Source organism: Copidosoma floridanum, unplaced genomic scaffold, assembly GCF_036245765.1.
Source record: "Copidosoma floridanum isolate Cflo_tuat_1 unplaced genomic scaffold, Cflo_Japanese_pri ptg000025l, whole genome shotgun sequence".
Classification (NCBI taxonomy): domain Eukaryota; kingdom Metazoa; phylum Arthropoda; class Insecta; order Hymenoptera; family Encyrtidae; genus Copidosoma; species Copidosoma floridanum.
This window is the reverse complement of record NW_028321902.1, coordinates 2074377-2098638: the sequence shown is the minus strand read 5'-3', so window position 1 is coordinate 2098638 and position 24262 is coordinate 2074377. Positions and strand designations below refer to the sequence as shown.

The 24262-nt window shown below is 39.1% G+C and overlaps 1 protein-coding gene across 2 annotated transcripts in view; it reads right to left on the bottom strand.

Annotated features, from left to right (window-relative positions):
- Nucleotides 1–24262, bottom strand: part of bru3 (CUGBP Elav-like family member bruno 3) — an 825259-nt gene that overhangs the window by 241031 nt on the left and 559966 nt on the right. Inside the window, exon 4 of one of the 2 annotated variants that reach the window (XM_089595410.1) lies at nucleotides 9068–9122. The exons of the other annotated variant lie outside the window; for it this stretch is intronic. The gene's annotated coding sequence lies outside the window, so the exon portion shown is untranslated. The remainder of the gene's footprint in view (nucleotides 1–9067; nucleotides 9123–24262) is intronic. 2 annotated transcript variants of the gene reach the window in all.

Sequence of the window (24262 nt, the reverse complement as noted above, 5' to 3'; positions counted from 1 at the left end):
TTCTCATGCTAGCAGTCTATTTCGCTCGTTCGCGCGTGCGTCCGTCACTTTCGCGCTCGCGTTATTGCGTTTTCTGCCGTTGTGCCGTGCTCGTTGCACCTTTTTTTTTTTTTCCTCCGTGCACCCCCGGCCTTGCTCGCGGTGAACTCGCGTTTGAATTATCATCCAAGTTTTTCGCTCTGCTGCACAGATAGGATGTGCCGGGGTGGCGTTTTTGAAAAATTTTCCATGCCTGTGTTTCACGTCAAGATTTGTCCTAATGTAAGTCCGGGAGAAAAATCGTCCTTTGGATGGTTGGGCTAAGAGCTGGTACGATTATTTTATGGATTTTCGAGCTCTTGGAAACGAAATTTAATAAAGAAAATATAGTGTGGCTTGTCATACGGTATGAAAGTGTTTTCAGAAAAAAGGGCGTAATTTACTTTTTTAGATAATTAAATTCAGTTAATTACTTTTTCATGACAATTATAATCCTCTTTTCTTCGAGACTCTCTCCATTACAAGATATAATTTATAACTTTTTTTAATTGTAAAAGAAATTTTTTTTAATGCTTAAGTACAAGTTTTGTGACAAAATCAATTGTTGACTACGAACAGATTTTATTTTAAAAAATGTACCGCATCGTGACGTATTGGTTAATCCACTTTTGAATGCAACTACAGTTTTTACAATGTACAAAGACTTAAACCTAATGTCTATGTACGTTTTTTATTGAAATGAACTAATAATTGAAGAAACTTTGTTCAGCATTCCAACAATGGTACCCAATGATGCAACGAAACAACAACAAAATTTTTCAAAATGCCCTCTAATTCACAAACTTTTGAACACGACTGCAAAGTAAGAAAGATGGAGAGAGAACGCAAAAAATCTGATGTAACAAAAAAAAAAATATTCAAAACACGTTTCCAGTTTAAAACGCCTCGCAAAGTACAGAGTAACCAACAGCCCACTGGCAAAAACTCTAATTATAAAAGGCTTTGGTAGACGCGCTACAAGAGAAGCAGAACGAAAAAAGAGTATAGCTCTCTCTCGACATATTCCGCAACAAAAGTAGCACTAGTGACTCGCTTTGCCTCGCAAAAAAAAAAAAAAAAACTGTTTTTGAAGGTAGATGCACTTGAAAATCCGAGTGCGTCCCGTAGTTTTTGATTTTTCTCCCCGTGTTTGTGTACCAACCGGGTGAAGCGAAAAATTTCTTTCGCTGAAAAAACAAAGTCAATTAGACCGGTCATTGTTGTTTGCTCGAGCTGTCATCAGTACGATTATTATTATTATTATTATTATCTCTTTCGTAAAAAAATAACCATAGAAATTGCCGATGCAATGAGAAACTTTTATTTAATTTTAACTGAAAGTAGATACAATAATTTGTCGAAACTATATATATCGTTAGACAGTAAAAAAATAGTGTAGACTAATAATATATACAGTCATTATAAAGGAGAAAGTTGATAAGGAGTTTAATTTGACTGAACTCTTTGAAAATTTCGTCCTCTTTTTTACGATTAATCAAAACTTCCGACTGATTGAAAAGTCAAAATCACCCACCTAAAAAAAAAATTGAACTCACTCTCCAGTGAGCGCTATAGGGAGACTAATCCAACCACGCACCTTCCCAGCCCAGAGCCCTTTTATTTTTAGTATTTCACATCAACGCAGAGTCCCCCGATAAAGACGAAAAGGGAGGCAGAGCATTTACTTCTCGCTCAGCGACAGCGACTTCCCTCCACCCCCTTCCTACATCTCACCACACGCAGGCCTCCTCTCCCTTTTCCTTTATCTCCGGCTTTTACTGCGTCTCTCGGCTATGACGTCTCGCTCGATTTGCGCGCTAGTCGTTCCTTCGCCCGAAGAAGCAATGAAAGTAAGGGGGAGAAGGGGGAAAGAAATTTTATTGAAAGGGATTTCACGGAGAGTAATAAGGTAAGATATTATTACAGCTCGTGTATATGCGTACTCTTCTGCTGCTGCTGCTTTCTTTCAGCGGAGTTTTATTCCCTTTTATTTTCACTGTTCTTTTGTTTTGCCGTATATTTTCCCATGTGACTGGTTTTAGTGGTTTTTATTTTTTTCTTGTTTGCTTCAGCATTCTGTTTAAAGAAGGAATGAGTTTGCTTCGAGTTTACTGTTGCGTTAGAGTAAAGCTTTTCTTTCATAATTTAAATCTTCTCGACTGAGACGAATATTAACTCCTTCTGACCTTTGAATATCTACTATACTAATACGACCGCATCAACTACCTGGCTACATTTTATAACTTATATTTGAGATACCAATAGTCACAACAATAGAAACAGTATTAAACTATTTGTTGGAACAACTCACTAAAATTAGTGAAAAAGAAAAAAAATGTTCATCACAAAATTAGCGAAAGAGTAAGAGTTGAGTGAAAAAACAGCCCAAGTCAGACATAAACGATCTTATACTACTTGGCGCGTTAAAACAATCGTGATAAATCGTCCTAACTTATTCACCACCAATTCCTAACTCACCACCAATTTCAACAACAATAATGACATCAGAAAAAAATCTTATACTACTGGATAAGATAAAACACTCACATAACTTTCCAAAACATTCTCAGTATTACCAAAACGACCTTGTACTACTGAACCTGTTAAAATAATTGCAACAGTTTCCCATAACTTATCCAGCAATAATTTTCCCAATACTGAAATTAGAAAATAGTGAAAATTAACACGAACTCTAAATAACTTTCCAAAACACTCTAAGTATGACCAAAACGACCTGTTACTACTGAACACATTAAAACAATCAATATCGTTACCCATGACTTATTCAGCACATATTTGACAAAAACGCTAAAATCAGAAAAAGGTGAAAATTAAACGAAAAAAATCCAAGTCTGACTAAAACGATCCTATACTACTTAATAAGATGAAATACTCTCAATAGATTCCAGTTAATTTTCTATCACCAACTGTCGCAAAAACACTGCTTAAAATCAGCAAAAAAGTGATACTCAAATGTAAAAACATTTCAAGTCTGACCAAAACGACCTTGTACTACTGAACATGTTAAAACAATCGCAATATATTTCCTTGTCTTATTCAGCACCAATTTTGACAAAAATACCGATACTAGCGAAGAAGATAAAATGCAACGAAATAACCCCAAGTCCGACCAAAACAGCCTTGTACTACTTAACGCGTAAAAATGATCGCCATAGCTCCTAATAACTTTTTCAGCTCTAAATTTTTACAAAAACATACTCACCAATCTAATTCTAGTCAACACTTAACACGCACCTGAACTCCGCACTCAGTAACAATGCGGCACTTCTCGAAGACGGCTCGTCTTATTACAACATAGACAGAGAGAGAGTATAGGCACTAGCATACCACCCGAGTAAGTAATCGCAGAGCAATCGCGTGACAGTCACCGCGCCCGACGAACTTTACGACCCGGCCTTTATGCGCATATATACACCCGCTGTACTCTAGCTCAAAGTGCCTAGCGTCTCCTCTAGTCGATGCTGCGACGTTTCCATTACTCTCCTCCCGTCCCTCTTTTGATACTCGGCGTATCTTATCCTCCCTCTCTCTGCGTCTGCCCTTTTGAACTCTGCCATTGTATCAGATTTCTCGTGTATATATAAGCACTCGCTGACTCGGGAGAAATTGTTCTTTTGAGCAGTTGACATTGAGAGCAGGAGCTCTCCTTTGATTTCGCGTGCTTCATCCTTGCCTCTATTTCTTCCTCAGCGTCAGGTGCAGTTCTCTTATTTTCCCACGACGCAAAGAAATACGAGGTTTCTCGTTACGAGGTTATAGGTACGGAGAAGTATAACCTTCGACGCTTTCGAAAGATGAGGAAGGGAATGGGATTCTTTTATGGTTTTCTCCTTTCCTGTCCTCGCAAACTTGTGTGTCCCGGCAACCTCAAAGGTTTTAATTCTTTTACCAAAAGAAAACGTAATAACGTAATTTTTTTCTACAATTTTCTTCCAAATCCACGCAAGATATTTCATCGTTCCAAGATCATAGTCAAGACTTTTTCAACTTTTTTCCAACTCATTTAAAAGAACTTAATGAATAATTTCTTCGTCTCACGTCACTTGTAAATTTATCAATTATCAATCACACGACCAACAAAAAACTTCCAATCACTTGCGAGTCAATTTTTCGAGGAAGAACACACATCTATCTTATCGTTTGGAGTATCTTTGAAATCGGCTACTGCCTGTAATTTTTCCGGACTCACTTACAATTATCCGAGAAAGAAAACATCCATCAAGCTATACGTACTCTTGTGACCGGCGCCAAAGTCAAGCGGGGGAGAAAGAGAAACAAGAAGGTCCAGCGCTCATAAAGACCAGCGGAGACAAACACTAGATCCAAAAGGGCCTTCATATGTTTGCGTTTCCCCCCAAGCCGAGGGCGCTTACGTACATACGCGGTGCTGTAACGCAATTTCACGGGAAATTTCGCGGACATCTTGAGGCCACGTCAAATGCAAATGCGCTGAGGACCGACCGTGTCTTCGGTGCCCTCGCGCGTCTCTGTCTCGAAGAGAAATTATGGGGGTCCCTTTGGGCGTTTTTGCAAAGATTCAGAGCTGTAGTTTTATACAAGGTAGGTTGTACTTTGTGAGGGAGAATTTTCGGCGGGGAGATCGATGATGCATAGGTGAAAAGGGCCTGCTCGCAGATTGCTTTGATTTTCGCGTCCGACAGGCACCACACATACGTGGACGGACACACGCGAGAGCGTATACATCGGCTGGAAAGCCCGAAAACTCGGCAAAGCACTTTGAGCTTCAGCGGCAGTGGTGGGTAGGGGGAGGAGGGGCGTAAGGGCAAACTTTTGCCGAGGCGATATTTACCCGACGAGTGGTTTCAAAAGCTGGTGGCAGAGGGAGAGGAGTGGCTATGAATATTCAGGGCAAAGTGCCGCTTAACTGGGCAATGAATGAGAGAGTGGGTGGGTGGGAGATGTGTATAGAGTCCGAGAGACGCGGCCTTTCTCAAGTGAGCTGTAGCAGCTCCTGGGAGTTTTTGGGCAGGCGAGGAGACTAAGGGGGGAGGAGGGAAAAGGTCGCCGAGGAGAAAACACGACTTGCTCGGTGTGTTTGTGTCCGAGGCTACTGTGGCCGGGGAAACTCGACACTTGCTCTCTGCGGTTCCTCTTGGAGGACTTATTTTTGCGTGACAACTCTGGGGGTTCTGCTGAAACTTGATTATGTGGTTGAGATTCTTTGTGTTTTTTTTTTTTTTTTTTTGGCTGAGGTCTTAATAAAGTGGTAGAGGGCTATCAGATTTTAAGTTTCGTTTATTTTGTGGTCAAGAGTGTTGGGAGGTGTTAAACGCCTTCTTAAAAAAACAAAAGAATCGTGGTTAATTTTTTTTTTTACATTAGAGGGTAAACATGTGGAAAATGACGACAAGGTGGTGTTTTCTTTCCGCCCTCGCTCAAGATATTCCTGCGTGAGATTTATTTATAGTTTTCTGGCATAAATAAAGAATATTTTCATCTTCAGTCATCGAAATAAAATTTTAATAGAGAAAGTTTGTTAACTAATTCCCCTGGTTCACGTATAACTTGTATTAAATAGAAAAAATTAAGAAGGTACATGGAGTACTGCAAACAATAAACAAGATTTCCACTATAAAACCAACTGCATTGATATCCATGCATATGTCACGTAAATTTAAGGATATTATTCGTCTATAATACATAAAACGAACACTGAATAAATGTAATCTTGTTATTAGTTTTTAAGACTCGATTAAACTGTAAAGATTGTATTTTTCTATGAATAACTCGGCAATTAGATTTTCAATCGCTTAAAATCACGGTACAAATATTTTTCCACACTTATTAATGGGCGAAAATATTTTTAATCCGATTTTCTTCATTGAGTATTCACAATTCGTGAAAAAAAAGGAATAGGAAAAATCCCCCTCCCAGCGACTGTACGATACATTCAAAACAATTGCAAACTAAGAGCGTCAATTTTCGAGCTCCCGCGTAGCCATCAATAATTCAAGCTCGAAACGTACATGTGTATACAACGAAGCAAGAGTCCGTTCGCCCGTCACCGACGATAGGTATACACAGCTTCGGCGTCATTCGAAATGCGGCTGTACGTCGACGGTGCGCGGGCGCCGCCACGATGCGAATCCAATATCGGAAAGCAATTTTTCCTCGCGCCGACAAGAATTTCCAAGGGAGGGAGTACGCGCCCACGCTCCTCTGCCTCCACTGGTGTGCTATGTAATTCGCTGGATTGCCGTAGTGAGGTGAAGGTGTACCTCTTTTTTTTCCGGGGCTATGCGTATGCTTCGGTAATTAATGGGTGAAGAGAAAGGGAAAAAGGTTGGCGTGATAATGCGAATTTATCGGTGTTACGCGTGTAATTGATTAAAATGCTTCTTTATTTTCTGTGGGATTGCTCATTGGTATATAATTGCCGAGGGTTTGATGTCGTACTAACACCGTGAATCGGTTTTATACACTGTTAATTAAAATGTGTTGAAATAACGGTATTGTAATTTTTCATAAAATGCTTTGGATACTTATCGTTTTTAAAACAATCAATGGTAAAAAAAATGGCAAAACAAGGCTGCATGGAATTAATCACACTCGCAAACTTGTGATGGGGTGTTTAACGCCTCGGCAGCTATTTGCATTTATTTTTAACATAAAAACCATGCCATTTGTTGAAGTCAGATGAACACATAATTTGTCAGATTTAAAATGGGTTATTTCTCCAGCTCATCACGTATACCATTCGTCCATGTATAGTTTCTTCCAAACGATATGCAAATCAACCACTTAAAAACAGCACTTGGCAGTTGGACACAATAATGGTTAAATATTTTGTTCATCATAGGTGTCCTAGAGAGGTACAGCTTATTTTTATTGATGAAAATGAATCGTTACAAATGGTACAACTCTTATTAACAGATTCGAGTTGTCTGTTACATGTAACACAGCATTTTTAAGCTTTTTTTACGTCAAATACATCTAGTTTCAACAAAATTTTAAGCTTATCAATTTTGCCATCACAACTTTTTAAAGGAATACATTTAAGTAGTGGATTTTCAAGTAACTTATTGATATCACCTTAATGTAGGTACAGGTTTTAAAACAACGTTAATCGTACAGTCATCATGACATGCACGTGCATCCAACGTAAACATTTCCCTTTCAGGAATTATCAGCCCACATTTTGAATAGTCCAACGTCAAAAGCTTCCTCCACGTCCACTTGAACAACTTATCCACGGAAAAATTACCAAAGAATACCACGGAAGGAGAAAAAAGGATTCCCCTTCGTGGGGAGAAGAGATGTAAAGGACGAGGCAACAATACGTCGGAAATCCCGGCTGCTCGTTTGCCTCTTTTGTCCATGTTCGAGGCTCTCGCTTGTTTCCACCTACATACGCCAGGATGATCAGATAAAAAAAAAAAAAAAAAAAAAATGGAAAAGACCTTTCAGCTCAGCACTCGAGAGCTGAGAGCTAATTAGAAGTTAGGGACGTTTACATATGCAAAAATGTGGACCCCTCCTCCTTCTCTCTCCACTGCTCGTAGCGTTATTAGCAAAGGAGATAAGTAAGTGAAAAAAAGTGGACGGAAAGAGAGCGCGAGTGGTTCCAGCGACAATGGAATTTCAGCGTATGTCTGCGGCGAAAGAAAAAACGAGCCAAACGAAGGGAGAGTAGGGGATTGCGGCTAATTTATCGATATTATACAGCAATAGCACTCAGCTCTTTTCCCCCCTTGCACTCTCTGGAAGTTGGATGGTAATCTCTTAGCCTAATTACAAGTGTTTTCGCTGTTTTGGTAATTTTCTCCCCGGTAATTTTGTTTCTGGAACTCAGATCAACACTACCAAGCTAGCCCTTTTACGTAAAGTAGAAATCAACGTTTTCGCTTATGAGTATTATATTTGTCCACTATTCTCGACTCACGAATGCAAATGAAAATACCATTCAGTCACCGACAAGCTCGAAAACTTTGCCCCCCCCCCCCCGTCAACTGCATCAAAGTCCACGTGCACGTAAGTGCACGACGAAGGGAGGGATAATAAGATATTTAGTTGGCCAAGCATTTAGGCCCTCCCCCGTTTGGTGTCGGTTCCTTCAGCTCCTCCATATCCCACACCAGAAGAGCCCTTCGCCGCAGGGTTAGCGCTTTAAGATACTTAGAGCAGCTCACGGCGGTCCCTGAGTGCATTCCCCTGTTCTTTGGGAGGACTGCTGGAAAGCTCTCCACTTTCGGCATCATTAATTTAACGGCGGCTCCCGTGGTCCGTGGTGTCTCGTCGTTCCTGTCATAATACAGGTACGATGTTTCCGACGGCTATAAGACTATCGAACATTTTCGGGAATTCACGTGAGATACTCTATTGAAATTATTGCTTTCCTCCAAAAACAAACCTCATGAATTGACAATCACACTTGGTTAGCACAGGCGTGCAATAACCGTCATAAGCTCGAACGAGGTGTCGACAACCGACAACAGCAGTAAGCTCGCACGAGTGATTTCTCGGCGCGAAACGTAGTTTGTTCTGACAAGCCGACATCGCGTGAGCCATGGAAAATTCAAGGTCTCGCGTGGAGATCGCGTGCCGTCGGTGTGTATATATATATATATATTTCCCAGACTCAGCGATGCTTCGTCGGGTGGTCACTTATTTTTTCAAGCGCGCTGAATCATTGGCAATTTTTTGTAACTGATGCCTTGTAAATGAGTACCATCTTTTTTAGGAGCACGCGAGTAAACGCTACCAATAAAAGCTGTGCACTTTGGCTTCCCGATAAAAATTCTGTTTAAAAATTTTTGAAAGATGTTGAAGTCACTTGTTATTCCTTGCGATTTCGAAGTAATATAATTACTTTCAAGGCACTTTTAAAAATTTAAGAAACATTTTTATGACTTACAATGGTTTTTAAGGACTTTTAAAGTAATTGTCCATCGACTTGAAAAGTGTAAAAATCTTAAAAAATTATAAAATCGTAATTCCTGGTAGTGACATAGAAACATTCATGAAAAAAAAACACATTATATCAATTTAGAAAAATATGACAACTCACAGATTGATTCTTAGGATCAGTAGGTTATCGTGTACAAGAGGCTTTAGAGACTCACCTGGAATCAGAAACAAAAAAACGCTCGTTAGTCATTTACAAAATACATAAATATTGCATTGATTCAAACTCAAACATGTGCATTATCGCTCCAAACTACAATATATATCTCACTCATTCTCTTAGACACAAAGCTCGAGCTGGTCAATACTCGGCTGTAATCTCTAACGATATTAGGGAATCGCACAAAGACAGAATACCCGATAATCTCCCCAAGGCGTCTCGCATTTATGGATGTACAGGTCCAACAATGGCGGCGCAATCAACGTCAACTCCGTATCGGCTCAAGTATATCCTTCACAGGGATTCACCTTCAAATTTACACTACAACAAAATTCTGCAAATCTCCTCGTAAAAATACTTTCTCCACGTATTAGACGTCCGTTTACGAGCTCACTGATGACCTCATGAAAAATTCCCCAAATTCCAGTATTCCGCTCGATCATTAGCGCAACCCCAATCTCACTCTTTTTTTTCTCCCTCTTACAACTATTGTCCCTTTTTCTCTCGACTACTATTTCCTCCTTCCCCGTTGCTCCGTAATTACCCGCTCCTCGCACATGTGCCTCCACCATCACCAACTCTTCCCCCCGGGGTCCGTATCCGCTCGCCGTTTTCCTTTCCACGCGCCGCTATCAACGCCCAACCGGCTCGAAGGCTGCTGTTCCAGGAAGATAGTCAAATAGCTGGTGGGGAAGAGCAAATGGAATTAGCATCTCCATTAGCCTTGCGTGGCATAATGCGATATTACTCCCTCCTCTCGTGTTCTCCTCTTTTCACCGAAGGATGGATGAAGGGAGAAAGTTCGGAGACAATGGGGTTGCCTTCCTGGGATGGATGGGGATTTGCAGTTCTTCGATATCCGGAAAGAAAGCGGATATCCGCGGGGAGACGCGAGTGCCTATTGAACCTCTCGGATGCTCGTGGCGGGATTTTTCGGAAACGCGCAGATGAGCTTTCTTCATTGGAAGACTATCGGATTTGCTGATGACTCGAAAGATGGGAAATTGGGATCGTGATTGGCTCGCTTATTAGAGACGGATTTCTCACGAAGACCAGGTGATGTTAGTTTTGTTGAGGTGCTCATGGAATGCTGATTAATTCTCAAATTTTCTTGCGTGTGCGAAACCGTTGCGAGAACTAATTTTTGTCTCGAAACTCACCATGAATCACACGAATAAACCAAAAGGCAAATGTTCCTCAAAGCTAAGGTTTGTTCATGTAAAGATAAAGATTGAAACCCAACAACGTTCGTGTTTCAATTTTACACGTTTCAGTTCACTCTGTTCAGTACAGCAGTGTGTATGTCCACACATGCAAAAGTATATTCATCCTCTGAAAACAGTAATTTAAGTGTCATTGGAGTTGCCGACTATCTTCTTCTTGAGAAAAAAAGGGTAAAAGAGACCATCACATCATGGTTGTATTAAAAAGATTTTGAATTGTTCTTAGTTCTATTGTGAAAAATTCCGTCCTTAATAAATAATGACCAGCCTCAAACATTTCTTTTGCTAACCTTCTGTGGTAATGAAATATTTGTCTTTAATTTCAGTAAAACCTGGCCAATATAAAAAAACATGATACCACCTGAGCACCACGTACAAGGTACCTCTTATAAATAAAACTTTTTCTTAACAACTATGAGCAGTAAAGTTTACCAGCATTGATATGTCTTTAAGTAATGAGGATTGGTTTTTTAGATCCCATCAAAAACATAATTAATAACGTCTTCATTATTTTTTTATAAAAATCTACCCTCAAACACTGCTTTAGTTGATTCTAAAGTCGTTTACGGCTTTTTTTAGTGTTTCAGTAAAAATCACTCTTTCGAAAATATCCACAATAGCCAAAACCCGTAAACGATGACACGAGCGACGAAACTTAGTCAAACTATTCCAGCAGCGTTCTTCCAACTTCCTCTCCCATTTTCACGAACGGAGGGAGCCTTCGCTTCGTTAAGCTTTCCCAGCAAGGGACGCAAAACTATTTCCACAGTCAGTGGTTCGCCGAAAAATAATAATCCACTATCCCCCGCTCCACTCCACCGCTTAATGCTCTTCCGAAACAGAGAGAGAGAGAAACATGATCTCACGGTGTCGTGGCAAGTCGTCTGGCTCTTTATTTCTCCGTACACAGAGAGACACGAAAAAAAAACTAAGAGAAAGGGGTGGAGTGTAGGAGAAGTTAGTTAAAAAGTCGGGAGTCAGCTGGAAATTCTTGGAAGAAACTATTCCCAAGTTTTCGAGGTGGTGGATCTTTGACAGAGGGACGAGAAAGAGAGGGGTGAGGGGGTACGCGCCAATCAGGTTGTGGGAGGGGTTTCGGCGTCAGCGATATTTTTCGTTCCGTCGATTATTAACGCTCGAGAATTTTGATGGATAGTCCGGGTCTCTGACACCAATTCTTGGCGAGGAATTGGGAAGAATTATTGTGAAAGTATAAGGGTTGGTGCGAAGGTGATGATGACTATAGCTTTTTGGGGGAATGTCAAGAGAGACCTGGATTCAAATGGTATTTTCGTTTTGACCTATTTTAGTGGATCGAGCATGGGAATACATTACTCTTCTCAAGACGGTGAAGAGCATTGGGTAATGATTGATACGGTGGAACGTCCTTACTATCATTTTCATGCGTAGGTATGTAAAAGTAGTTATTAAATAGTAATTACTCCAAATTCGTCTGACTGAAAATTCCTTATCATAAATAGTAACCTAACCCTAAAACTACATCCATTAGGGATAATTTGAAAAATAAGGCTAAGAATTACACTGGTGAAAATTAGTCAGGTCACGGAAGTATGGCATAATCTGACACATACACACTTGCAATTGGTTCCCTAGTGAATCATATCATGTATACGGAGGAGTATATTTATAATTTAAGATTTGTAAAATGAGTTTTACCTTCAGAAACGCATCACATTGGTTCATAAATTGTTACTGGACCGTACCGTATACGCGTTTATATTGAGATACTTCAAAACTTAGCTAAATTTTTTTGGAAATGTATTATTGATTATTGTGAGAGTTTCATTAACTTTAATAGGTTATACAATCTTTACGATGGGTTATGTCGTACACATCAATCAAAATACTTTTTATGTATGCTCTAGCGAACTGGGGTGCATCAAGATTATGATAGCATTGATATATGGACGGCATAACCTATTCAAATAATTGTGAGAGTAAGGTAGCATTGATGAAAACGACATAACCTATAAAGATTCATGTCTATTTTGTATCATCTTTAAATGTCGTGACAACTAATTTTGTACAAAAGTTTTTATAACTATGTCAACATGTACCTGCAACACAACAGACTTGTTACTAAAATCCTAAAAACATTTTAAACCCATACTATGATTTATAATTTTTCCATAGAAGATGGATCGTAGAAAAGTAGATGCATTCACCTCACACCACCGAAATGACATTCACCCCATTCCTACGAGGCATTAAAAAATTTTCCCAACCAATACATCCGCACATCGCGATCGACGAAAATATTGGAACGTCGGATCGACCTCGAATTCCGGGGTCACCGATTTGTGAGAGAAAAATGGAAGTCAAGGGAGAATGCCAGGGGAGGCAAGGTATTCCCGAGCCGGAATGCGCTAATCGAACGAGGAAAATCGCGTCTCGGGGAACCCTCGAATTTCTTTTTTTTCCAGATCACAGCTCCGTAGTAACGACGTAATAACGATAATGGCGCTCATACCTGTACATCAGCCTCCCCATCGCGTCACAGTTATTTCCGTATTATTGTAGATCTCCCAAACCTGTCACCGTTAATTCTTTGTTTGACAAAAAAACAGGATCTCGACAAGATAATGCTTGTAATTTATTTGTTACATTCGGATACCATCGATCCAAGCACTCGGGTATAAGGTCATTCGCGTGCGTACAGAGCAGAGTCATTTTTAGAAACACACACACACACAAGAGGGACTGGAAAATCTGATTTAACGGATGAATGGTTGAGTGATCTCACCGAAGGTCTTTGGAATCCTGTTTGCTCTGTAACGCGGTCTTGCGAAATTTTTGAGCTGAAAAATATTTTCTCCCACCAAAGTCGACGTGGAAACTTGGGAGAAATTTTCAAAATTCGAGGTTTCATTGGAAAATAGTTGCGAAAGGTGAGCAAAGGACCCGGACGAGGTGGCTTCGCCGTAAAGTTTCCCGAAAGTCCGATCAATTCCGAATCGTCGAGCTCGCAAAAGCGACTCCCAAAAATATATATTTGGGTTCCTCGTACCAAAGTTGGTCTCTTTGAGATAGCAAATTATGATCAATTTGTAAAAGAAAGCGGAAAACAAGCGAAAAGGAAGTCTGGGCTGGAAAATCGACGGGAGAAAAGAAAGGGGGAAGAAAAGCAAAACGATCGACTGGAAAGAGAAGAGAATCCAAGGGGGGCCTTTGAAGTCTCAAGTGGAGGAGCAAAGGTGGAAATAATTAAAAGCATTGAAAGCCTTCTCGAAAGCCATTAGTGCCATTGACGCTCGGGTGGAAAAAAGAGGGAAGAGAAAAGGCCGCGCTTTTTTTCCCTCTTCAGCCCTGTACTAGAGTATTGGAAAATACGACCAGGAAAAAATGCAGGCAAGCGTTATCATTCTATCATGATTACTGTTTATCATACACTTTGAGCATTAACAATAATCTAAAATTTTTTTATGTTTATAAAATTATTTTTTGCTATTATGCAAACCACTTGAACGAAAGGTAGTTGAAAAAACGTGATTAAAAATAATAATTTTTTCAAATAAAGACCTGAACAAAGAGTATTACCAAGAATCTTGATACTCAAGTCAAAAGTGAGCCAAAACTACTTTGAGGTTATGTTACGTTATCGTATCCAATTTCGATCTAATACAGTGAAAGGTTCTATGAAACCAAAGTACGTACACTTGTTTACTATTACTTATCATAAAGTACGAGTATCTGTTATAATTTTGTATGTATAAACATTTTACACAGTTAGTGCGTAATCCCTAGTGCCCTCACAAAGTATACCAATACCAACCCCGCAACAAAAAATACACCAGAGGGACGTCAAGCATCTCCATGAGCCAAAGACCCGATTAATTTGGTGGTTATTAGCTTGCTACGGCGCGTCCACTCGAAAATGATTTCATTCCGAGCCGATGCCCTTCGTGAACTTAGTCCACTGTAATTTTGTAATCCGCTTCCCTTGAAATTTCCCTATAATGCTCTTTGTTGCTGTAATACAGTGATTATCGCTGCCCGGGTTTTGCGGGCGGCTTCGATGCCGTAGTAGATCTACCTGTGGTATTTAATAATTTTAAACATTTTTTTTTAAATAATAAAAGGTAATAAGTCCTTTCTAGCAAACATTGAGACTACGGTGAAACTGGAACCAGTGGAAAGACGTATAGGAAGGAAAAATAAGCGGAAAGGGAAAAGAAAAACAAGCGAGGAAACGACCGAGCGGAGCGTTACTATCAATATTGCTTCTAAAAATAGGAAAACGGCTTCTCTCAGTTGCTGTGCATAGTATTTTCGCTCGATATTTTCACGCACACCTTTCAAAATTTTCCACCCATCGCTTTAGTCCTTTTTGATATATAAAACTGTAAAAATATGGTGTACATTGAAAGATGCGGGAAAAAATTGGATTGTCAGTGAAGGTGGTATTGCCAGAAAATTTAAATTACTAAATTAACTCTGAATTTCCATTAAATAGCATTATATTTTCCATCATAAGCAAACTATCTATACGAACACTGCAATATCGAGGATGGGGTGCAGCAAAGTTTTTTTGGTCTGTTCGACACTCCATCGCCGCACGAGAAGGTTCGTTACGGAAACTTTTGCGCAGCTCTCTTTTGCGATGATATCAGATTTCTGCTTCAAGTATCTTGCCTCCACCGCCGTTTGTGTGTTGTTCCCGCTCAGGTCTTACGTATATGTATACAGCTAGAAAAGATGTAATTTGACTTTCTCGAGAAAGAGAAAGAGACTCTGGCTCTTGAGAGCAGAAGTTTCGCGGAGACGAGATTATTTTTCCCTCCTCCGCGCAAGAAGGACGAGGCTCTTCTTCTTCTTCTTCTGTTTCTTCTTTATTGTTCATTGCACTGTGGTACGTGGAATCGCTGCGAGCAGCTGAGGTTTATACGGTGGTTTCAAGAGTTGCAAGTACGTAATTTTGAGATAAGACGAGACAACTCGTATCTTTTTTTTTCCGTACTTTTTATTGATCCGTAATTCTTATCCAATCCATTTGATTAATCATTTGTAGTAAAACGTATCATCTATTACAATTCACGTAATAATAGTTGTGGTAGATTATCAAGTGAAACCAATGAGACAATCGAATGATGTCACAAAATAGTTTTTCAAAGTGTAATCACAACGTACATCATTATCAGGTAAATTTACATGTTTCTTTACTTTTTTTTTCCTAATTGTAAGCTTTAATCGTAAAAATTTTGGTTTTTGCGGGTGTACTATAAATTAGCCATCATTATTCTAATTTTGAAATATGGTTCTTACTTAATTGTTGAATTACTTTGTTTTATAAAAAGATTTTAAGACCAAAATGTACATAATTATGGAACGTTGTACCTACAGTTTCATAATTAGGTCCCTATTTATAAAATTGAAAAAAAAAAAAAAATTTAGTACAATACGTTAAGACAATTAAAATTTTTTCACTTGCATAACACTTTTTTATTGAATAAAAATAATTATATCGTTTATTAGTTTACTAGAAGTGTATAAATTTGTATAAGTGTGCGACTTCGTCCCTATTTATGAAATCATCTTGAAAATTGATTATTTATCGTATGTATAATGAAACTTCTCTTGTGAATTCACAAAGATAAATAAAATATACAATTACCACAATTTTTTTATCCAGTAAGTTGCATAACAAATCCATGAATTTTCATATTCCAAGAACAGGGACATTAACCTCAAGGAAAAAGGAAGGAAAAAAAAGGCATGATGGATCACAAGTTACCCGATCTCCCCCTCCACATCCTCGCATCAGCGCACATCTGCAGCGAACACTCCGCAGAGCCGAAATAACGAGCCCTACGCGTCCCCAGCAAACATCACTCAAACATTCGTCCTCGAGCATTACGTTACACCCACCTCCGTAGCCTTGCGCTTGATCGGTGGCCCTGCAGCGCCCAAAGAGAGGGACAAGAGAGCCACGGTCCGGCGGTCGAGGAGGAGACGTTGACGTTGAAGCCCCGCTGCCAAGATCAATTTGGCAATGTGCGCGTGACAGCCAAGCGCCGCAAGGCCAATTCGCGCTCGGTAATTAAACTGCGGTCCGAGGTGGAGGAGGGGCCTACACGTGCGCGTCCCTCGGAAACGCCACTCACTCGTTTCTGACCGCCTTCCGGGCTCGCGTGTGGTTGATATTATGGTGATATCATTACGAAATCTCGGATTTGCGATGTAATTTTGCTCCGGAGAAGCTAAGGGATGGGTCTATTTTCGCTGTCATGCGGAGAACAAATTTTTTTTTCTTTTCAAGGGGATAGCTTCGTTGTAATCAAAAGAGAGCTACCTTACTCACAGCAACATAGATTCATCAGTTGAGACAATTGTCTTTGCTTTGAGCTGATATTTTAGTGGTAGGCTGTGATGGTTTTTGGTTTAAAATTAATTACAATTTTAGTTTAAAAGCAAAAATTCCTTAGGTTTATACGTAGCTATTGTTACATTCACCAAAACGTGCCTTTTTGTGTTGTTCTTTCATGAAATTCACTTTAATAAAAATAAGGTTGAAAAACTTTAATTTAAGAATAAGGTAGATGTCGTGTGTTGTGAATCATCCCCTTGACAATGAAAAATAGTTGAGGTTTTGGTTAATAAGCTGATCTGAATATTGTACTAGCAAAAAAAAGATGATTTGAGAGACCAACTACGTATTGAGTCAAACAAATGAGAGTCAGACCAAAACAATGAAACGGAACTTTTCAGTTTTCTGCTATACACTGTTGGGTAAATACACGGAATGATTTTCCCTCTCACAATTTCAGAAATGCGTGCAAAAGCCGTAACAGAATTTCAAAACTCAGACGATTCGTACAATACACACGTCTTCTGCGGTCTCGCAAGGATTGTAACATTAACTCGTACACGAACTACGCAGTGACTCAACCGCGTTTCGCGAAACGTCGTCCACACCCGTAGTTTGCAGAACTACGAATTGCTCTTACAATTTAAAAAATAACAAATAGGAAAACAAAATTTAAAAGAAGAGATTTTCAGGAATAGTCACAACGTGGAGAAAAAAAAACCCTGTGCAGTGCGCGCTAAATATTTAAAAAGCCCTTTTCCAGTGGCGTCCGGCTGCTGATCAAACTTTGATCGATCACCGCCGCCCCTTCGCTCCTTTGGTAAAAACTTCCCATCCACGACAGAATCGCACTCGCAGCAGCTCTTCCATCACTTTCTTCCGCGTATTTGCGGAGCTGCAGAAAGTTTCGCGCTTCGTTAATAATCGATCGACTCCCTCCCCCCATCCCTTTTTTTCCTTCTATACTGCACCTTTCACTCATACCGAGTTCCACAGCTTATATTTACCCATAAACTTTTGTGCTGCGCGCGGAAAGCGAGTTTCGTCGTTACTTTCTTCCCTTTTTTTTCCCCCGATTGGCGGAAAAAGTTAAAATTAAGAGCAGGCGTGGAGCAGAAAATGTGGCGCGTCCTCGTTCATCATGAACTATACGTAACCTTGACAGATGTATGCTGCATTCGTTTTGCGACCATCAACGTTCGGGAAGTCTAAATTAGTACTGAAATTTTCATTAACCAACAGCAGGAACTATTATTTTCTTGTTTTCATCTTCAGCAGACACCTGTTTAATCGAGAGAAAAATTACTTCAATACCGAAGCACCTGAGTTGTTTGTTGTTTCATTAATACTCAATAAATAATATTTGCAAATAATGGTACAAACGTTCTAACTGAAAAATACATTTAATAAAATTCACAAAGTTTTGTGATCAAATAAACATTTTCTGTTTCAACGACACTGGAGTTTTTACTTTGACGTTTCCAAATGAATTTTCAAACCGGCATTGGATTTCGTATTTAATTTCCAATGTTTTATTTTTCATGACAAATGATCCGAAAATCTGCAACTTGACAACATCCACGCACCGCTCAACGAATCGGTATGATTTCAATCGTTTCGATTTCCAATCGCTCCAAGTGCCGAGGATTACACAACGATCGCTGTAGCGATTTATTGATGCGAATTATTATATGCAGTGAGTACCGTTACTTATTAATAATGTTACCGCTTGTGTACGAAATCACGTTCCCGTAATCGGTTCGCTTAATCTCTCGATACACGCACGCGTGAATTTTCAAAAGCATGCACGAAGGGCGCGCTTCGCTCGTTAAGCTTTAAAGCGCGAGCACGTATACATACATTCTGATTAAATTAAATTTTCGATGTGAATCGGAGCCATTTGTGGATGATACGGATTCACGGAGAAGATCAATTTGTTTTTGTTGTTTTTTTATCGCAACCAATGATTTTTAATGTGAATTATAATCCTATCTCTTTTTTGCGTGAAAAGCTTTTTGGCTTTTATGTGATGCGAGATCGAAACGGAGGTAATCAGATTTCAAACAAATGGAAACAAAGATCTTCAACATATAGAGAATGAAATGCTTTATAATACACTGTAAAAATAATATTTATCAAAGGTTCGTGATACCTACTTAAATGACGAATAAACAAGATCGGAAAACACCCGCACAGCAAAAATTGTATGAATAAACTTTGATGATTAAAAAAAAAAAAATTATTTAAAAAATATCTTATGGATATAAAAGCCATATCTGCTACGCAGCAATGCCCAGACTGTGATAATTAATTAATTATTTTTTATACAGTTTTTCACTAGAAATGTAACGCTTTATTTGGACTAAAAAGTTTTCTTTCACATACTACTTAAAACACAGTGTTCAACAAAATTTTTCATGAAAAAATCGTGTCTTACAATTTTAAAGAAAAAGTAATTAAGAAAAAATAGTCAAAGTACTTACTTAAGTTTAAGTATTAAATTGCAAAGACTTTACAATGAGATTTAATATATAAATTTTATTGTACTTATCTGCCAGAAAATTTTCTTTTGTCAATATTGTAATGCAAATAGTGTTTGTTGAGAATTTTTTAGCAAAAAGAGTGAATTTTAGTCAGAAAAGAAAATTATCTTTAAAAGTGTTATAAAATCCATAAAAAATCTCGTCCAAGTTTTGTGATGTCTAAATATTACAGAAAAATCTGTGTAAATAAATAATTAGTGTAAGATTATTGTTTTAAGACCTTAGATTACATACATTAAGGACTTTCCTGTAAATGCAATCAAGGAAACGCGTACATAACCAAAAAAAGGCTAAAAGACATGTGGTTTTCTTCCACCCCCCACCAATACTATAAGAAACCAGCACTACTGCACCTAACCTAAAAATCAAAGCCTTTGTCCACAAGCTAATGACTTTCCCCTTTCCACCTTAACACATCTTATTTTCAGATTAATATTCAAACGAAAACTTTGTTCATGAGTAAATAGATGAAATTTGCGTTTCAATCGAGAAAGATGGATGGATTTGTGACCCTCGTTGCGTTGGTTAGTACCTTCTCAAGCGGAGCAAATAAGACGGCGATGACAAGCTCTCAATTATACCAAGAAATAGGAGATTTTTAACGACTGTATCGCAAATCGAGTGATGCTGAGCAGATCAAGTTTTACTCGGTAGAAAGTCGTAAATTTTCGTTCTTTGCGTCACAAATGTTTTAAGTGGCAGTGCTTCGGAAGATAAGACACTCGATGAGAGACAAAAATACGGAAACTAGTTGGCTATTCATAAATTAAAGCTGATTGTTTTTAAGTCATCGAATTGTATAAGATGCTCGTGAAAAGCGAGATTTTCATCAGTACCAAGCGAGAAAGTGTAGTTTTTCAATCTTAGCGATCATGAGGACCTTCGTACTCTTGGCCGTCCTGGCGATCTGTGTGACTGAAGTTTTCCCTGTAAGTTCTTTTTTTTTGGGGTTATGTTTTGTACAGATAGCTATACAAAAATTTTGACGATTAACATTTTTACAGAGTACTCTCAATGAACAGCAGAAGGAGAAATTGCTCCAGATAAGAAACGTGTGTCTTTACGAGTCTGGCGTCAACCAATGTAAAAAATAAGTTGGGAATCAATCGATTGTTCATGAGAATTTTAGTGTAAATAACTTTTTTCTTTGCAGTTGACATATTTTTGGCAAAAAGGGCCATTGGGCCGGTCAAAAAACTGGTGCGAGCTTCTCACTGCGTTGCACAAGGATTGATCGTAGGACTTTATTTGAAAATTAATATCAAATTTAATATGAAACTAAAAAAAATTTCACGTCGTTTTGTAGGAACAACAAGATGATCCAATCATCAAAGAACTGATCTTACTCGTTCAGCAAACCATACAGAACTCAAGTTTGTCGCAAATAATTGCGCAAGCTGCCCAACTTTGTGGAAAATTACGTAAGACGATTGGATTTTTTTTCTACATCATACAGCTGTTGACTAAAGGAAAACATATATTTATACACATTCAATTGTTTTCAGTCGGAGGAGAGGTTTGTGGAAAGTTGCACGAGCTAGTCGAGCTGGTCATCAAAAACGTCCGAAGTGTTTAAGTAGCATAAAAAGAGAAGTTATGAAAATTATAAGTTAGTAAGAGTTTGATGAACAAATGTGTGCCAAAATAAATAAAATCTCTATATTTATGACTTCTCCATTTGTTGTTTTAATTAATGAAATTTGATGTGTTGAAACTACATTTTTCAATATATTCTACTTTAAATATTTTTGAAAATTTTTAAGTATACATGTGAGAAAACGTGGATTAAGAAAATTATCTTAAAGTTTTCTTAAAATAAGAACAATTTTTTCTTAATTTGTTATCATACATCAAAAATTATTTTTTTCGTTGAAAAGTCTTGTAAAATTCGCAAATAGAATAAAAATAAATCTTTACCGTAAATAAAAATCTTGGAAGTTTATTTCCATCTTTAGAGTTCCAGCAAAAGTCTCCCAATCATCCCTTCTCAGTACCCCAACGTCGTTCGTTGATACCCCTTATGTATCTCCACGAAACCAAAAACATAAAAATAAGACTCTGAAAATCAAATAAAAAAGTCATCACCTCGATCGCAGCGAGTAAAACAAGCCGAAAAGCCCCGCACTCGACGTAACAGCAGCAGCAACAAGCTTTCCTCTTCTTCCCGCGAAAACAGAAAACCCCCCCGCCCCGAGTTCTCAAATTAAGCGGCAATTTAATTTTCACCCGTAAATCGACCCCCTTTCCTTCCACTCCAGCCCGTCAAGATCGGCACACTCCGGCCTCCCCCGAGTCATCTCTTCCTCTTTCTTCCGAAAATAAAGCCTCCGAGAGCTCGAAATTCATTTCGCGGCAGTCACTGCTGCTGCGGCAAGGGAGGCGGCAATAAACGTCAGGACGCCGGCGTCGGTAATTAAAACTAAAGATCCAGGGCCGCCTCGAGGAACGAAAAACAACAGTTGGCGCTTAAGAGGAGCCGGGCGAGCGAGAGTAAGGGAGGGGGGGGGTGAGACTAGCTGTTACTACAACTGCCGGCGCTATTGGAAAATGCGAGCGGAGAGAAAAGGCGGGGGAAAATAAGTGAAGGGAGCCGGGAAATAGTTTGGATGTGGAAATTGAAGGGGAACGAGTGTACCTTGGAGCGGATAATAGTTTTTGGGTGTATGAAAGGGGATTAGAGACAACGTTATGTTAATACTTACGACGTGAATTTGTTGGTCGAATTATCGGGTAAAGCATTTACAAGGACTTCTTAAGACTCGAACAGTTTTTTCGTGATTTTAATTACTGTTATAAGACTGTAAAATGTGTCGAAAGTATGAGTTCAATTTCCGATGACTCCAAATGATTTTCGAGGATTTCAAAGTCTTTGCAAGATTTCAAGTGACTCTTTGTAATTCTGAAATCATTTGAAAGTCTTTTTTGACTAAATTTGAGACTGTGCAGTCTCTTGAACACATGATGAACCACTGAGAAAAATGTAGAAGCAAAGAATATTTATAAACCAGAGGGAGATTACATTTTGTTCAATGTATTCAATGGGCTATAAGGTTCAAACTGAGGGGCTGCGCACCCTTTGAGTTATTTAAAAAGATGGTTAAAAAGTCATTCTAAGTCTTTCAAAGATTTTAAAAGTATCCAAAAAACTTTAGACTTTTTACCAGGACTTCAAGAGTGCATATAGCTTAAAATTATTAAAAAAGACTTTTAGTCATTAAAAAAGACTTTTAGTCATTAAAAAAGACTCCAAATCATTAAAAAAGACTCGATAAAGCATTTTAAGTCTTTCAAAGATTTCAAAAGTCTCCAAAAGACTTCAGAGTGCGCAGCCTTTCGGTTCAAACCGTACGTGGCCAGTTTTTGGTTTACATGATTGTATAATTTTTAGTAATGTGATTACATGTAAATTTTGTTGTTTTGTGTGCCACAGTTTTGTGACGGAGAAAGAGACAAGGAATTCAGATCGTCTAGATCAACGTATTGCAATAAAAGGGGTGAACGAGAAAAAGCGAGTCAGGAGTCGGGAAAACTTTTTTCGCGTAACGAGTAAAGATGCGACGGAGAGTCATCCAAGGAAGCCCGGTCCAGGAAGTGTAAATGAGGGGAGATCCTGATATTGACCTGCTTTGCTTTTGTGATCGAATGATCGTCAAGCTCCTGATGATTTTAGTAAGAAAAGAGATCCCAAAGCATCGTCGTGCTCCGCATAATGAGAAAATCTCAGTTAAAAGACGGAATCTTTCCACGTGGGCCTTGAGAATCTAATAACCTTCGGCCCAAATGAGCTTGACAAAAGTGAGCGCGTGCGCGTTCTCACGTAACACCATTAGTCGCGCGGATTTTGCCTCGAGAGTTCGGGAGTCACCTTCGCTTCAAACTTTCTCGACGATCTCCATGCGTACACGCACGGATGCCGTACAGTTTTGCGTGTGTATTTGTGCATAAGAAAAACACGCCCGAGCTAGTGAGAATTTATGTGCGACAAGCCACCCTCCCCCCACCTCCACGGCTCGGAGGAAAGTTTTTCGAGGAGCACGAAATAACTTCACCAGTTGGGAGGACCCTTCCTCCCTCGGGTGTGTATACGCGAGCTCTTTCTTCTCCTTTCTGCAGGTTTTTTTTTTTTTTTTTTATTCATGCCTCGCCTTACTTTTACGCCTCTCCGCGCGCGCGTCTAATATTGCAGTTCAGTCCGCTCGCTTGACGCGAATGAAATTTTGATGAGCTGTACTGCTGCTACGCGGACGTTTTAGTGTTCTGAAGTATGAGGAATGTATCTCCCCCATCCCCGCTATTTTTTTTCTCTTTATTTCCGTGTTGCTTTCGTGAATGCAATTTTTAAGCAGGGAAATGAATAATGTCGACGGGGAAAAAGGTATCATACGAAAGTTCGGTTTTTCATGAATATGTTTTTTTTTATTATCTACGATTTACAGAATCGAAGTTCAAAACGAGCAAAGAGAAGAGTGGGAAAACGATATGAAATTCCAAGGGTGTGCTCGCACCCTTTCTTCTTTGCTATTCTTTTTTTGTTTGTCTTTTGAGGGTGCCCATCCCTCTTAACGATTCTTTTCTTTTCTCCTCCCGGGAGGAAAACACACGCAAGGCTAAAAGCCCACTCGCGCGGAATCATCCCGAATTGCATTATTATGCGAGCGGGGGCCTTTTCCTTCCTTTACACCCTCGAAGATTAACAAAAACTCGTTCCGCCCCCTGTCAGATCCTTCTTCCCTTCTTTCTCGTGTCTGTCCGACTCAACTCGGATCTGTACTACTGAACAACTACCGCACTTGAATGTACATCTTTTTTTCTCCCAATTTCCTTTTCAATGTCTTTTTTTTATTTGCTTTCACGGTGGGTAACGAATGTTTCGTGCTCAAGAGGCGACACTTAGTGCGAGTACACTCAAGGTACCGTCATGTTTTTTAAAATCTGTTGGTTAGAAGTGATGGACTTTTTGTTCATCTAACGACATTAAATGCAGGATGTGACTTTGGTACTTGGACAAGAAAACTATCGATTCTTCGAATGGCAACGTAAAATTTTT